General features: G+C 33.0%; 1 protein-coding gene across 1 annotated transcript in view; it reads right to left on the bottom strand.

Moving 5' to 3' along the window:
- Positions 1–13,433, bottom strand: part of FSTL5 (follistatin like 5) — a 793,609-nt gene that overhangs the window by 88,003 nt on the left and 692,173 nt on the right. The gene's annotated exons all lie outside the window — the stretch shown is intronic.

Here is a 13,433-nt window from a genome sequence, read left to right as displayed (position 1 = left end):
TTCAATCTACATTTGGCAGTCATATTTGTAATATTTCCAGTGAACTTATCCCTAACTACTATGGGTCTTACTGATTTCCTTCTTGTCTCAACTTCCATAGCTTTTATATTTTGTATCACATAGTTTGGCATATAACCATGTACTATCATCTTAATTGAAATGTTAGCCTTTGCTATTCCTATATTTTTACATTTTCCAAACATAATAGCAAAGATACAATATTTCTTCAGTAAATATATGTTTAAAATATATTTGGAATCTTTTGCAGCAATTTGGCATTGCCATAATAGCCATGTGCTCATATGACTATTAGACTTATCTCTTTAAACAGAATTTAGACCAGTCTGCGTGTGTCAAAGTTGCCTGGGGGATTTCTTGGGATGAAAAATACCTACTGGTTAAAAAAAAAAAAGAAAAAAGAAAAATTGAGCAAAAATCAAAGTGATTCTTTCCCCCCACAAATAGTTTAAGAAGCATTGATTTGAGCTTTTTTTTAAATCCCGACTGTCATCATCTGAGTCAACTGAGATATATAGAAAAGTGAATAATAAAATACTTGAAAAAATAGTGTTCACTTTATCAATAGACTGTAAATAATTATTTCCAATGAGGATTTGTTCAGTTTATCATGAATCAAGACAAATGAAACAAAGGTTCTTTTGTACTGTTTAGGTTGGGATTCCTAGGATAGTTTTCATAACATGAAAATATCTATAATCAAGGTTAAGCTTTTTTTTAATACACTGAATATAATGTATTCTGTTGATCTTGCTTAGTGATATTAAAAAAAGAAATCTTACAAAAATGTATTAATTTAAATTAATATCAATGGTTATCTCCCTGTTGGACCTCTTTTTAAAAAGAAAGGCCATGAAGTTTAAGTACTTTTATCAATTTTTAATTGAAATCACTATTTATAACCTGAGCAATACAACTTTTTCTATAATTATGTATATTCAATTTATCTAATTCTATTTGCCATTTCATTTATTAAAGTGTCATAAACAGTCTAGCTCATACTAGTCAAAGCACAGGTAGTCAGAGAAATGTAGGAGGTCATTTGCCTTAATTTAGCCTTAGAAAACTGTCATATGGCATGATTTTGATTAAAAGTACAAAGACCACATTACAAAAATTTCCATCCTTTCTTTTAATATAAAAAGGATGTATTTATGTTTTTTAGTGTTACAATAAAAATGGAGCTGATAACATTACAGTTATAAATTGAGAATCAGTATCTCTTTAGAGACAGTGAATTAGAGAGGTTTTGACTTTGAGGTTAACCAGACCTAGAGGTAATACACTCATATTAACTGTGTAAATATTCTTCTTGGCCCTTGTTTATCTCAGTGGTATAACAATATTATGTATCACATAGGATTATTATGTACATTAAATAAAATAATGCTTGAAAAGGTTAAGCGATCCATAATGTTACCTGCTATTTTCATATAGAAAATTTCCCATGGGTTATATTTCATGAAACTAAAATAGTCTACATATTTTGCATACAATTTTTTTTCACTTTTTCATAGTGTTTTGGAGAGAAGTCACTGTGAATATTTAAGAATTTCAGAGAGTTACTTTAAGTATGGAATAGTTGATGCATAGATAGAATTATTCAAGAGATTTTTTTCCCTTTATCATTTGGAAGTTCTGTGACATTGAGCAAATCACTTCACCTGTCACATTTCATCTGTAGGTTGAAGACATGAAATTAAAATTTTGTCAACTGTTTCCAAAAAAGAAAAAAAATCCAAAGTTTTCTGAATTATTTCTATTCTGCTTAAATGGAAAATATTTTACCCAGTTTATAAACATATTTCATTAGGTAAGAATCACTAATCAAAAAAAATTTTTTTTTTAAGTATTAAACCTCAAATGCCTTCATAAGAGAAGAAAACTGTAGACCTTTTGTAAATGTAGGACTAGATGGTTTGTGTCTTGCTTCTCTTGGTTCTTGTAAAAGAACTGAAATCCTGGCTAGGGCTTGGTCCAGATGCCAGTAGGCACTGAGAATCCCAGGGGCAGGAACTTAATGTCTGTTGGGAAAGGCATAAATTTGAATAATGGGAGACCAAATTAAATATAAAAACTGAAGGTTTAAAGTTAGCTTGAAGAACCAGTAAATAGAGTTTGGCAAAAAAGTTGAATCAAAAGCTGATATCAAGCACTAAAGAAATTGAACAATTATGATCAATATCAGAAAGTATAAATTATATGGGCCAATATGTTTTATGGTGGATAGTTTGATTAAATAGTAGTGGGGATAGTTGAAATTAAATTATTAGTTATGTTGAATTTTGTTCCCTAGCATAATGAAGTTTTGATTTGTATAGGAGCAATAATAGTTTTTCCTGACTTTGTTTTACAATGCACAATTAGTAAATGGTGAGCTAGAGGGAAAAAAATAAGATTAACAATTTTTTTTTCCTTACCAGATAACACATGAAGTTAAGTGACCAGAAAGAGAATAGAAGAGAGGAGAGGAGAGGAGAGGAGAGGAGAGGAGAGGAGAGGAGAGGAAAAGAAAAACAAGAAAAGAAAAAACAAGAAAAGAAAGAAAGAATGAATGAAAGCAACCAAGCTGGGCTATAGTGTGTAAACTTTTCTTTAAAATAATGAAAAACTCATTATAACAGTGACATCATTATGAACACTAATGAATATCATGGGAAATGGGGCTTACTTCTTTCAAATACATTTTATAATTTCCTTTCTTTTAATTTTTTTGTTAAAAAAAAGTTTCAATGTTTGTATTTTATTTCTGAGAGTGAGACAGAATGTGAGTGGGGGAGGAGCAGAGAGAGAGGGAGACACAGAATCTAAAGCGGGCTACAGCTGTCAGTACAGAGCCTGACACAGGGCTTGAACCCACAAACTGAGATCATGACCTGAACTGAAGTCAGACACTTAACCAAGTGAGCCACCCAGACACCTCTGTACTTGAGTTTCTTTAAGTGGAAATAGAGAGTACTTGTTCAAATGGTCCTTTCCAACTACTGATTAGTAGATTCATTATTAAAAAGATGAATAAAACATTTGTTTAAATGCCAAATATACACATTTCCATTCTACAATTTTACAATTTTTCTGACAGCTGGATATCTAGTATTTTTCTTTCTTTCTTTCTTTCTTTCTTTCTTTCTTTCTTTCTTTTTAATTTAGAAAAAAGGGAGGCTTCTTTATAATGTACACTTTTACATTTTGGCTTGAGAGCATAGATCTGTCTCCTTATAGCTTTCCATCATTTGATTTAGTTTTTCCATTTTGAAGCAATATATTCTCTCCTAAACTTTACATAAAAGTCCTTCCAATGTTAAAGAAAATTTGTTAATGTCCCTTTAAAACACAGCTCCCAAAACTAAACTTACATTTTTTTAACGTCAGTACAAATTAAGGAGTTCATTTCCTTTGACTTCCTGATTATCCACTTCACAGGTATTATTTATTTCAAAATCTATAAATGCTTTAAGTAATATGATAGGAGCATGAAGAAGTGCAATCTGTCAAAATAAAATTGCTGGTTTTTAGAAGACATTGCAAATGCATCAGTTTGGATTATTTACCTTAATGCTTTGAAATTCTTCTATTAAAATGGAGTACATTAAGTTATTTCTTATCGTTAAAGTCCACAGGATATAGATGAATCGAAGTTAAACTTTTAAGGAAAGAGCTAAACAATTTAAATGAGATGGGATATCAAAAACAATCTAAGGTTCTAAGGTGTCCTTTCCTTCTTTAAATGTTCATCTCTCTCTCTTTTCTTTTTTTTAGTAGTGACACATGAAATTTGATAATGCCCATTTTTCAATTTTTTGTTTCAAAACATTAGTTTAGGATCAAGATGGGTTTTAGTGATTATCTTTTTAAAATATACATATGTAATCTGTCCTTGTGAATACCTTACTTTGCCTTGTAACTATTTTTAAAAATGTTGACAAAGGAGTCCCTGGGTGGCTCAGTTGGTTAAGCATCTGACTTTGGCTCAAGTCATGATCTCAAAGCTTGTGAGTTTGAGCCCTGCACTGGGCTCTGTGCTGACAGCCTGGAGCCTGCTTCAGATTCTGTGTCTCCCCCTCTCCCTGCCCCTCCCCTGCTTGTTCTCTGTCTCTCTCTTTATTTCAAAAATAAATAAAAACATTAAAAAAATTTTTTTAAATGTTGACATAAAAGTATAAATTGAAAAAGAAAGCATAAATAGAGCTAATTTATACTTGTTGGACTATCTACACTTGTTTCAATAGAGTGTAATATAATTTAGGAATTGAACTTTTTTTGCAGCACATAATCTCACAATGCAGATGGTGACATGTCATTTTGATCGAGTCCTTCCATCTTTCCATATTGTCTAGCACAGAAGTGCCTTATGTGGAAGACAGGCGTGATCATTTTTGCAAGACTACTATTTACTGAAGCAAATTATTCTGAAGGGTGATAGATATATCTTCAAAAATTATAAAGCTATTTATAGGATAACTATATGCATTTCTATTTTTCAACTTTACTGTAATGCACACATAACTTGTCCCACATCAGGATGCCTACATTGAATACCATTACATTTTACCTTTTAGGTCAACAGTCTTTAAAAATTTTTTTAGCACGTGTTATATTATTTACTGTTTAAATATTATTGCAAATGACTTTACATTCTGTTTCTTATAGGTATGCAGTGAAATGATATTGGTCAAATAATTTATGCACTTATGTATTTTGCTTTGTTTATATCAGTTAAAGAAAAACCATGAAAATAGGCCCATTTTTAAGTTATATTTTGTAAACCTTTAGAAATAAATGTTATGTTAAAATAATTTATCTCTGCACCAACCTTCTTTATAAGGGGATACAAACCAAAGGTACATTTTCTTTATATTTCCTACAGAACTATATTTTGTCTTGTCTCCTTTTTACTACTGAATTACATAAGAGTTCTGCCACACTCTCCAGTTCAAAAAACTTCTTGGGTGATAACATGAAAACAGTATTGAGTGAGAATTCACCAAAACTGCTTCTGTAACTTAGTTCTATGTGAATCCTTCAAAATGTATACAGAATGGGGCGACTGGGTAGTTCAGTCGGTTGAGCGTCTGTTTTTGTCTCAGGTCATGATCTTGAAGTTCTTGGGTTCCAGCCGCATGTCAGGCTCTGTGCTGACAGCTCAGAGCCTGGAGGCTGCTTCTGATTCTGTGTCTCTCTTTCTCTCTGCCCCTCCCCCATGTGTGATCTGTCTCCCTCTCTCTCTCAAATACAAACGTTTAAAAATATTTCAATGTGTACAGATCACCTAATCCGATATGCTATTATTTTATTACATTTCTAATTTTTCTAAATAATTTCAACAGGGAGCAATCAGCAGTAAAGTAAATGTTTACGAAATTATATTAGTAGATAACTATATGCTGCAAATTATACATTAAAGAGTTCCTTTTTTTTTAATTGAAGTCAATGGATACACAGTGTTACTCTAGCATCAGGTGGACAATGCCCTGACTCGAAACGTCCATACTCTCTGCTGTGCTCACCACAAGCGGATCTACTATCTGTGACCACACAATGCTATTCTGATACCATTGACTATATTCCCTCTGCTGCCTCTTTTACCCATGACTTACTCATTAAAAGTTACTATTTTTCAATGAAAATGGTACTAGTGTATAGGTTTTTAAATATACTAAGCTCGTTTTCTTCTGCTCTTATCATAGGAGTACGTTTTTCATCTTAAAATAGAAATGAGATAGGAGCGACTGCTGTGGTCTTTTTCAGGATGGAAGGAAGTACACGTTAAGATGGAGTCCGTAAACGGATCCAGTTCTTGAAACGAGAAACCCTTTGGCGGTGATTTCGGGCAACTCAGACTGCCAGTAGTTAAGCCCCTCCATAGTGGCTCGTGTTCCATTTTCTTTAGCACTTCAGAGATGAGATTTAAAAAGGGAATGGAATGATTGCCATGCTGTTTGGCAAGCCCTAGGTGCGCTTTGGGTTTGTCTTTAATTTACTGAGCAATCTGTAACATGTTGTCTAAAACTGCTTTAATAAAATCGTGAAGAGACATTACTAAATTATAAAGAAAAAAGGAGTTTTAATAGGCAATAAATTAGTAGCTTAAATAGTTAAGAGATAAACAATAGTTTTGAGCTTTAAGTTTTGTCTTCTTTTAATTCTTATTATATAGTTGTATCTCCAATTTCCATGTAGGAAGCATATAAATTCATTATATGATAAGTATATAAAGAAATGCATACTGGTTCTCTAAATGCTTTCAGCAATATTTTTAATTCTTCACAATTCAAACACTTAATAAAATAAAATTGAGGACATTAATTTACTGTATTGTTTTTCCTCCTACACCACCTCTCAAATTATTCAAACTGAGATTTATGACCTATCTGAAATATGAAAATGATATTAGAGGAAATGACTAGCCTTTGGTATTAAGTTGCAACTTTGACAACTAGGTTTGAAGTATAAAATGTAAACAATAAAATATCAAGCAAGAGCTTGGGATATTAAAGTTACATAGAAATTTTAGGAAATTTCAAGAAAAATAAGAACTAAGATTTAAACAAACCATTAAAATTTTAAATCTAATCCACAAAAGCTTTAAAATAATTACATAATTTTCAACATATTCAGAAAGAGAAATGTTAGGAATTGTGTGAGCAGAATTGTCCTCATTCATAAAGAAACACCAACAGGAAATATCTAATTCATAATTCAAGAGATACTGCACACTCCTTAAAGTGAGTAAATGAAATTGATTCCATGCAGTGGGACTGGGAATAGGGAAGCATGAAGAAAAGAAAAAAAGACTACTTTTTCTCTAAGCTTTTTTTGCATCATTTTATTTTACCATGCAAATCATTCCTTTGGGAAAATAAAAATAAAAATAAAAATAAAGAATAGGTACCTTTCTTGTGAATAAAACTAAATCTTAGGTCAGAACTATAGTTTAAAATCTGTAAAAGACATACTTATGTGACTTCATAAATCTCAAGTAAAAAGGTTTCATGTTTAAAGACATTTGTATTAATAATTTTTAAATAGTTTAAGTGTTTATTAATTTTGAGAAAGAGGGAGAGAGCACACATGTGGGGGATACAGAGAGAGAAAGAGAGAGAGAGAGGAAATCCCAAGCAGGCTCCATGCCCAGTGCAGAGTCCAACAAAGGACTCCATCTCACAACCATGAGATCGTGACCTGAGCCAATATCAAGAGTCGGACGCTTAACCAACTGAGCCACCCAGGAACTCCTGAATAATTTCTTGCAAAACTCTTCAATTTTATCCTTAGGAAATTTCCATCGAGAAAATTAAATTGCTATGAACTCATATGAACTCATTTCTTTCTGAAGTGCATAGAATGTACTTTATATTATAATGAGTTCTTATTTCTCCTGAATAAAATGTTCCATAATGATGGCAAATGATTGTCTAAAATACATGTATCATTTTGGTCATATTTATCCAGGTAACTTGGCTGGTTCTCATTAGTAATTCTTGAAGGAGACTTAATCTGCTTTCTTAGATAAAGTCACCTGCTATTCAACTCCACTAAAATGTTATTGCACAATTTACATGTTTCCCACTGTTGTTCTCCCAATGTTAGGCTTACATACTTACAGTCTAATAGAAGCACAATACAAGATTTTTTAAAATAATGTGATTTTTGGGGCGCCTGGGTGGCTTGGTTGGTTAAGCGTCCGACTTCGGCTCAGGTCATGATCTCACGGTCCGTGAGTTCGAGCCCCGCGTCGGGCTCTGTGCTGACAGCTCAGAGCCTGGAGCCTGCTTCTGATTCTGTGTCTCCCTCTCTCTCTGACCCTCCCCCATTCATGCTCTGTCTCTCTCTGTCTCAAAAAAAATAAATAAACATTAAAAAAATTTTTTTTAAAATAAAAAAAAATGTGATTTTTTTTGGACAAATAGAAGGCCTCTTTAAGTCTAGGGTTTCAAAGATTTCATATATTTACTTCTTTTAACATCTACAGAGGAATCTACTAAGAAATAGGGGTAGTGTGTATTACTTTCTATAAGACGCTCTTTGCAGGACATCACTGCAACCACAAAGGGAGAAAAGCTTAAATCTTCAGCATTCTAGAACTCTTTTCACTATAAGCCATGTTTGAATGGAGGCCCACTGAGAAAAGAATAAATGGAGAAACATTTCTTTCTGAAGTCTACAGTGCCCTTGAATTCAAAAGGATGCTCAATGGCTTCGTGGGGAAATGAATGGTCTGCATCATATAAAGGAGCTGATGATTTAACAAATATTTTTTGTGGACAGAGTTTGGAGAAGTAGTAATTGGGTTAGAACCAGAAAGAAACGCTGAAAAGGGAAATTTGGAGGTGTAACTAATGGAACGGATAAATGCCCTGAAGGCAGCAGTGCTTGAGGCCAGAGACAACACCAATGGAGAAAGAAATGTGCACCTGCTGTGTTTCCCTATTTCTAATTTCAGCATCAGTTTCTTAATATCTAAATATTCTGAATGCTATAGACAATCTGTTCCTATATACCAATACCATTTCAATAGAGTACTAATAGTATTTATTCGTAAAAGTAAAGTAATTTTCATAGATGGGAATTTCAGACCTAGAAAACAGGCATTTTAGAGGTGATACATATCAGACTTCTTGTAGAAAGTATGTTCCTCTGCAGTTCAGCACCATTTTAATTATCATTAAACCCAGTAATTAAACCTTCATGTCTCAAAATATAAGACCCATGCAGGATAAAATATATGTGATCTTCATTTGAGCTCTTCTAGGGTCGATGAAAGAATAAGTAACACCACGGTATGTGTGAGGAACCGCGGCTAGATCTATAATAAGCAAACACAAAAGGAATGGAATTTAAAAGGTATTAAGGAGTACAGATGACAAAATAGTTGAAAACCATAAGAGTGAAAAGGTTGGTAATCTTGGAAAATCCTGTCATCCTTGAGCCTGTAATTTACACATTTTTCCAACCCATTTCAGTTTGCATTCTGAATTCATAAGTCTGGGTTAGAATTCTATTTGCTTGAAGTTCATACTGTAGGGGACAAGATGAAATCATGTGTACAACTAGGATAAATATAGCAAAAATCATCTAGTAAGACTATGTAACAAAAAAGAAAGAGAATGAAAGTAAAGCCATGTTGCATGAATCCTGACCAGCTCATTATCAAAAGCTGAAACCCGATGTAATCTGACATTGCACCAAAATTGAATTTTTATTTAAAGCAAGAAAATGGCATCTTCTGAGAGATTTGATGGAAAATTCTATATTCGCAATATTTCAGTTTTCATCTTAATGTTACTAGTTAATGAGTTATATTGGAAATTGTGCTTCCATTCTCTTAATACCAACAATGACTTGATAAATGTTATATTTATGTTTAATCCTTTCATGGAAGAAAAAAAAAAAACTCCAAAAGACTCATTTCTCTCACTCAAGAGATTTATCTTCTAAATTCCCAAAGAACCAGCTTTTTTTTCTGTAGTAGAACTCCAAACTATCTTCTACAATTTATCTGCACAGTATATTTTGACTACGTGATCCTGAATTAATAGACACATGAGGTTATATGTACCCTGAAATAATTCATTGATAAATTATTCTATGAAACATTTTTTTCACAAACACATTGAAAGAACACTGTTTTCTGGGAACTGAAGTAAGGAACAATATTAAGGTGAGGAAGAAATTAGATGTATACATGTTTAGACTTAAAGAATGCATAAAAGAATGAATAGCCCAACTGTCTAAACAATGGAATTTTTATGAAATTCATTTAACAAATGTTGCTTGATTACCTGCCATGGGTAAAACACTGTACTAATATTGGGTATACAAACACGGATTTAATAAGTCCCTTGACTAAGAGATAGTAAGATGTGATGGTTAATTTTGTATGTTAACTGGGTTATTACTAGACTATGGCACCTAGCTGTTTGGGCAACACCAGTCTATTTGTTGCTATAAAGTTGTTTAAAGGTGTTTAACATTCATAATCGTTCTTTAAGGAAAACAGATCACCTCCCATAATGTGAGTGGTCCTCGTGCAATCAATTGAAGGCCTTAAGATTTAAGAATGAGTTTTCCATAGAAGAAGGAATTCCGCCGCAAGCCTTCCCCATGGAAATCTGCTTGAGTTTCTAGTCTGCGTACATATTTCAGACTCAAGACTTCAATACCATTTTGTGTCTGAGTTGCCGGTCTATTGGCTTCATCTGGATTTCAGACTCCAGACTATATATAGCATCCCAGTATCCACTCTTACCTGAATTTCCTGTTGGCTGTCCTGCCCTAGGGTTTTCAGACTTGCTAACCCTCCCACCATCACCTGAGACAATTCCACAAAATAAAAAGATCGGGATAAAGACAGAGACAGAGATAGACAGAGATAAGGATAGAGATAAATATAGAGATAGAGTCAGAATAAAGAGATACAGGTATTAATTATATTGGTTCTATTTCTCACATAATACGCAACAATTTGCTCAGGAAATTATTTTATAATTAGAAATGTAAATCTAGAAATGTAGCACCAAATAGCTTACACACTCTGAAATTGGTATCTCTCTTGTGTTTAAACACAAAACAAAATAGCTTTGCATGAGCTTTTATTCTCAAAACTTAACATGATCAATTTCCTCTTACTTCTACCTCTGTATACTTGTATATCATGAAAGTGCCTGTGTATATATACCAATTACTTAAGTTTATCTCACACTAAGGAATAAAAAAGTAACAGAACAATATGAAATAAAAATTTATTTACTGTACTCTTTATTTCATATATATGGACTATAATAATCACATAAGAAATGTGTCTTTCTTTTTGGTATTCATTGAATACTTTTATATTCTGCATTTAACAGTTATAAGCAAGACATAGTTTTAGCCAATTCACAATTCTCTCTATTACTCTTAGTGCTTTAAAAAATATATTGGTCAGAGGCGCCTGGGTGGCTAGGTCAGTTAAGCCTCCAACTTTGGCTCCGGTTGTGATCTCACAGTTCATAGGTTTGAGCCCCACATTGGGCTCTGTGCTGACAGCTGAGCCTCGAGCCTGCTTCTGATTCTGTATCTCCCTCTCTACCCTTCCCCATTTGCACTCTGTGTCTGTCTCCAAAATAAATAAACACCAAACATATTAAAAAAATATATAAAATAAAAAATATATTGGTCAGCTGAAATGTTTTGGTATTTTAATGTCAACATTCAAAGCAATAGAAAGGTCATAAATTTCAAACATACACATTTTGGGGATTCCTGGGTGGCTCAGTCGGTTAAATGTTCGACTCTTGATTTTGGCTCAGGTCATGACCTCATGGTTCCTGAGTTCAAGCCTGGCATTGGGCTCTGTGCTGACAGTGCAGAGCCTGCCTGGGATTCTGTCTCTCCCTCTCTCTCTGCCCCTTTCCCGTTCGTGTGTGCATGTGTGCTCTCTTGCTTGCTCTCTCTCAAAAAAAAATAAACTTTAATATTTTTTAATTTGATAGTTGCCTTCTTCTTAAAAGTACAAATCTGATATTTCTTACTTTTTGCTTACTCTTCCATTATGATAATTAGAGTATTAAATTTTTTGTAAGTTTTTGTTTTTTATAATGCAGGAATGCTAACTTTTTTCCTTTTATTTTCTTTCATTTTGCACTATGCATTTCTAGCATAAACTCTTATGTAGGCTTAATATAAGATTTCCAGAGACTATGATTTGGAAAATCTGATGCAGTAAACTAGTTTTTAGTAATGACCCTTGTTTTGACACTCACTGTTGATGGACGTTTGCAGATAATGGTTCTCAGGTTGAAAGAAATGAGTGAAGGCTGTCATCACAGGGTTTGGTTTTCACTTCTTCAACTTTTAATTTTTATAGAAAATTACATATAATTTACATCTATGTACATACGTAATTTCTCACTATATATACCCAGACATGTAGGGAGAGATGCATCATCCTATATAGTTTCTACTTTAGTTGTTTTAGAAGAAGGTCTATATAGACAAAGGCTTTAAAAAGAGAGAAACTCAGGTAAGTAAACTCACATCCCTATTGTCAAGACATGTCACAAAAATTCCACATCACTTTTTTGCTTGCTTTCTCAGTTTTAGATTCCAAATAATTAAATTAACTCATCCAGAGCCATCAAAACACATTCTAAAAAAGGATATTCTTAAGACTTGCATTCAACTAAATTGCATTAAACCATTTACTGATACTCTGAAATAGCACACTTGTAATGTAAGAAGAAAATTCTTTGTCTCTAAATTTGCAGATCAAATTCAGGAGGTGATGGTTTTGAGATAAAAATTATGGATATCACAGATTATCTTATTGCTGTTAGTCGCCGAAGTTTCAAATTCTGTGATATGACAAACACATCTGTGTCAGTTAGCTACAAAACTGCTGGTCCTGTAGGAATCAGAGATACACTCTCCTACAAAATTATTTTGCTTTGATTTAAATCATTTGGATGCTACATTATCTTTGTATTAGCCCAGAATTTTCATCCATAATGCTTTTATGAAAATATGAATGTGGTATTAAACTGCATGATTTGCTCTATCACAAGCAAATATTTATATTTTCCTATATGTCTTTATTTACACACACATATATGCCTTACTCAGAATGGACTTAGTATTGATATTATATGATTATAAAACAAAACAAAATTGTTTGTGTAATTTTAAATGTTTTCTTCCTTGTTAAACTATAGCTTAGCAAAAATAATAATTCCATTTAGCTTATAACCGAAACCTTTTTAAATTAAAAAAGTTTCATTTGTTTTAAACAATCACAGGCATATTGAATTAAATTGTTTTCTTCATTTAAAATAAGAGGTCTTGGGGGTGCCTGAGGGCTCAGTCGGTGGAGCATCAACTCTTGATTTTGGCTTAGGTCACGGTTCATGGGTTTGAGCCCTGTGTTGGGCTCTGCACTGAAAACCTGCTTGGAATTTTCCATCTCCCCTCACTTTCTGCCCCCCCCCCCCCCCGCCCCTGTCGCCTCTCTCTGTCTCTTTCTCTCAAAATAAATTTTAAAAATTAAAAAAATAAAATAAAATAAGACATGTTTTTCCTATAAAATAGCTGGAGGGAAGCTCAATTATCTTATCCCACTTATATTTTTCTTCTCATTTTAGTGCATAAGATGTGAATTGTCTCCATACATCAACATAAGACAACACTGGCTACTGGTAGGCTGAAAATAGGAGTTGAAAGTAAAAAATCTAAACAATGGAATTATTAAATATTTATTTTACTCATATCTCATGGCCACGCTAACCTTTAAAATGAGTATTGGGAGAGGATCCATGATTAAGTCTACCAATATTTTAACTTATTTGGGGAGTTTGGTGCATGTCCAAACTTGTGTGGGAACACATAAATAACATAGATACCTTTAATCTTACATATTTTGGTGTATACATGTTTATGTG

Source organism: Panthera leo, chromosome B1 (genome assembly GCF_018350215.1).
Source record: "Panthera leo isolate Ple1 chromosome B1, P.leo_Ple1_pat1.1, whole genome shotgun sequence".
NCBI classification, from domain to species: Eukaryota; Metazoa; Chordata; class Mammalia; order Carnivora; family Felidae; genus Panthera; species Panthera leo.
The sequence above is the reverse complement of the archived record's forward strand: the minus strand, read 5'-3'. Positions and strand labels throughout refer to the sequence as shown.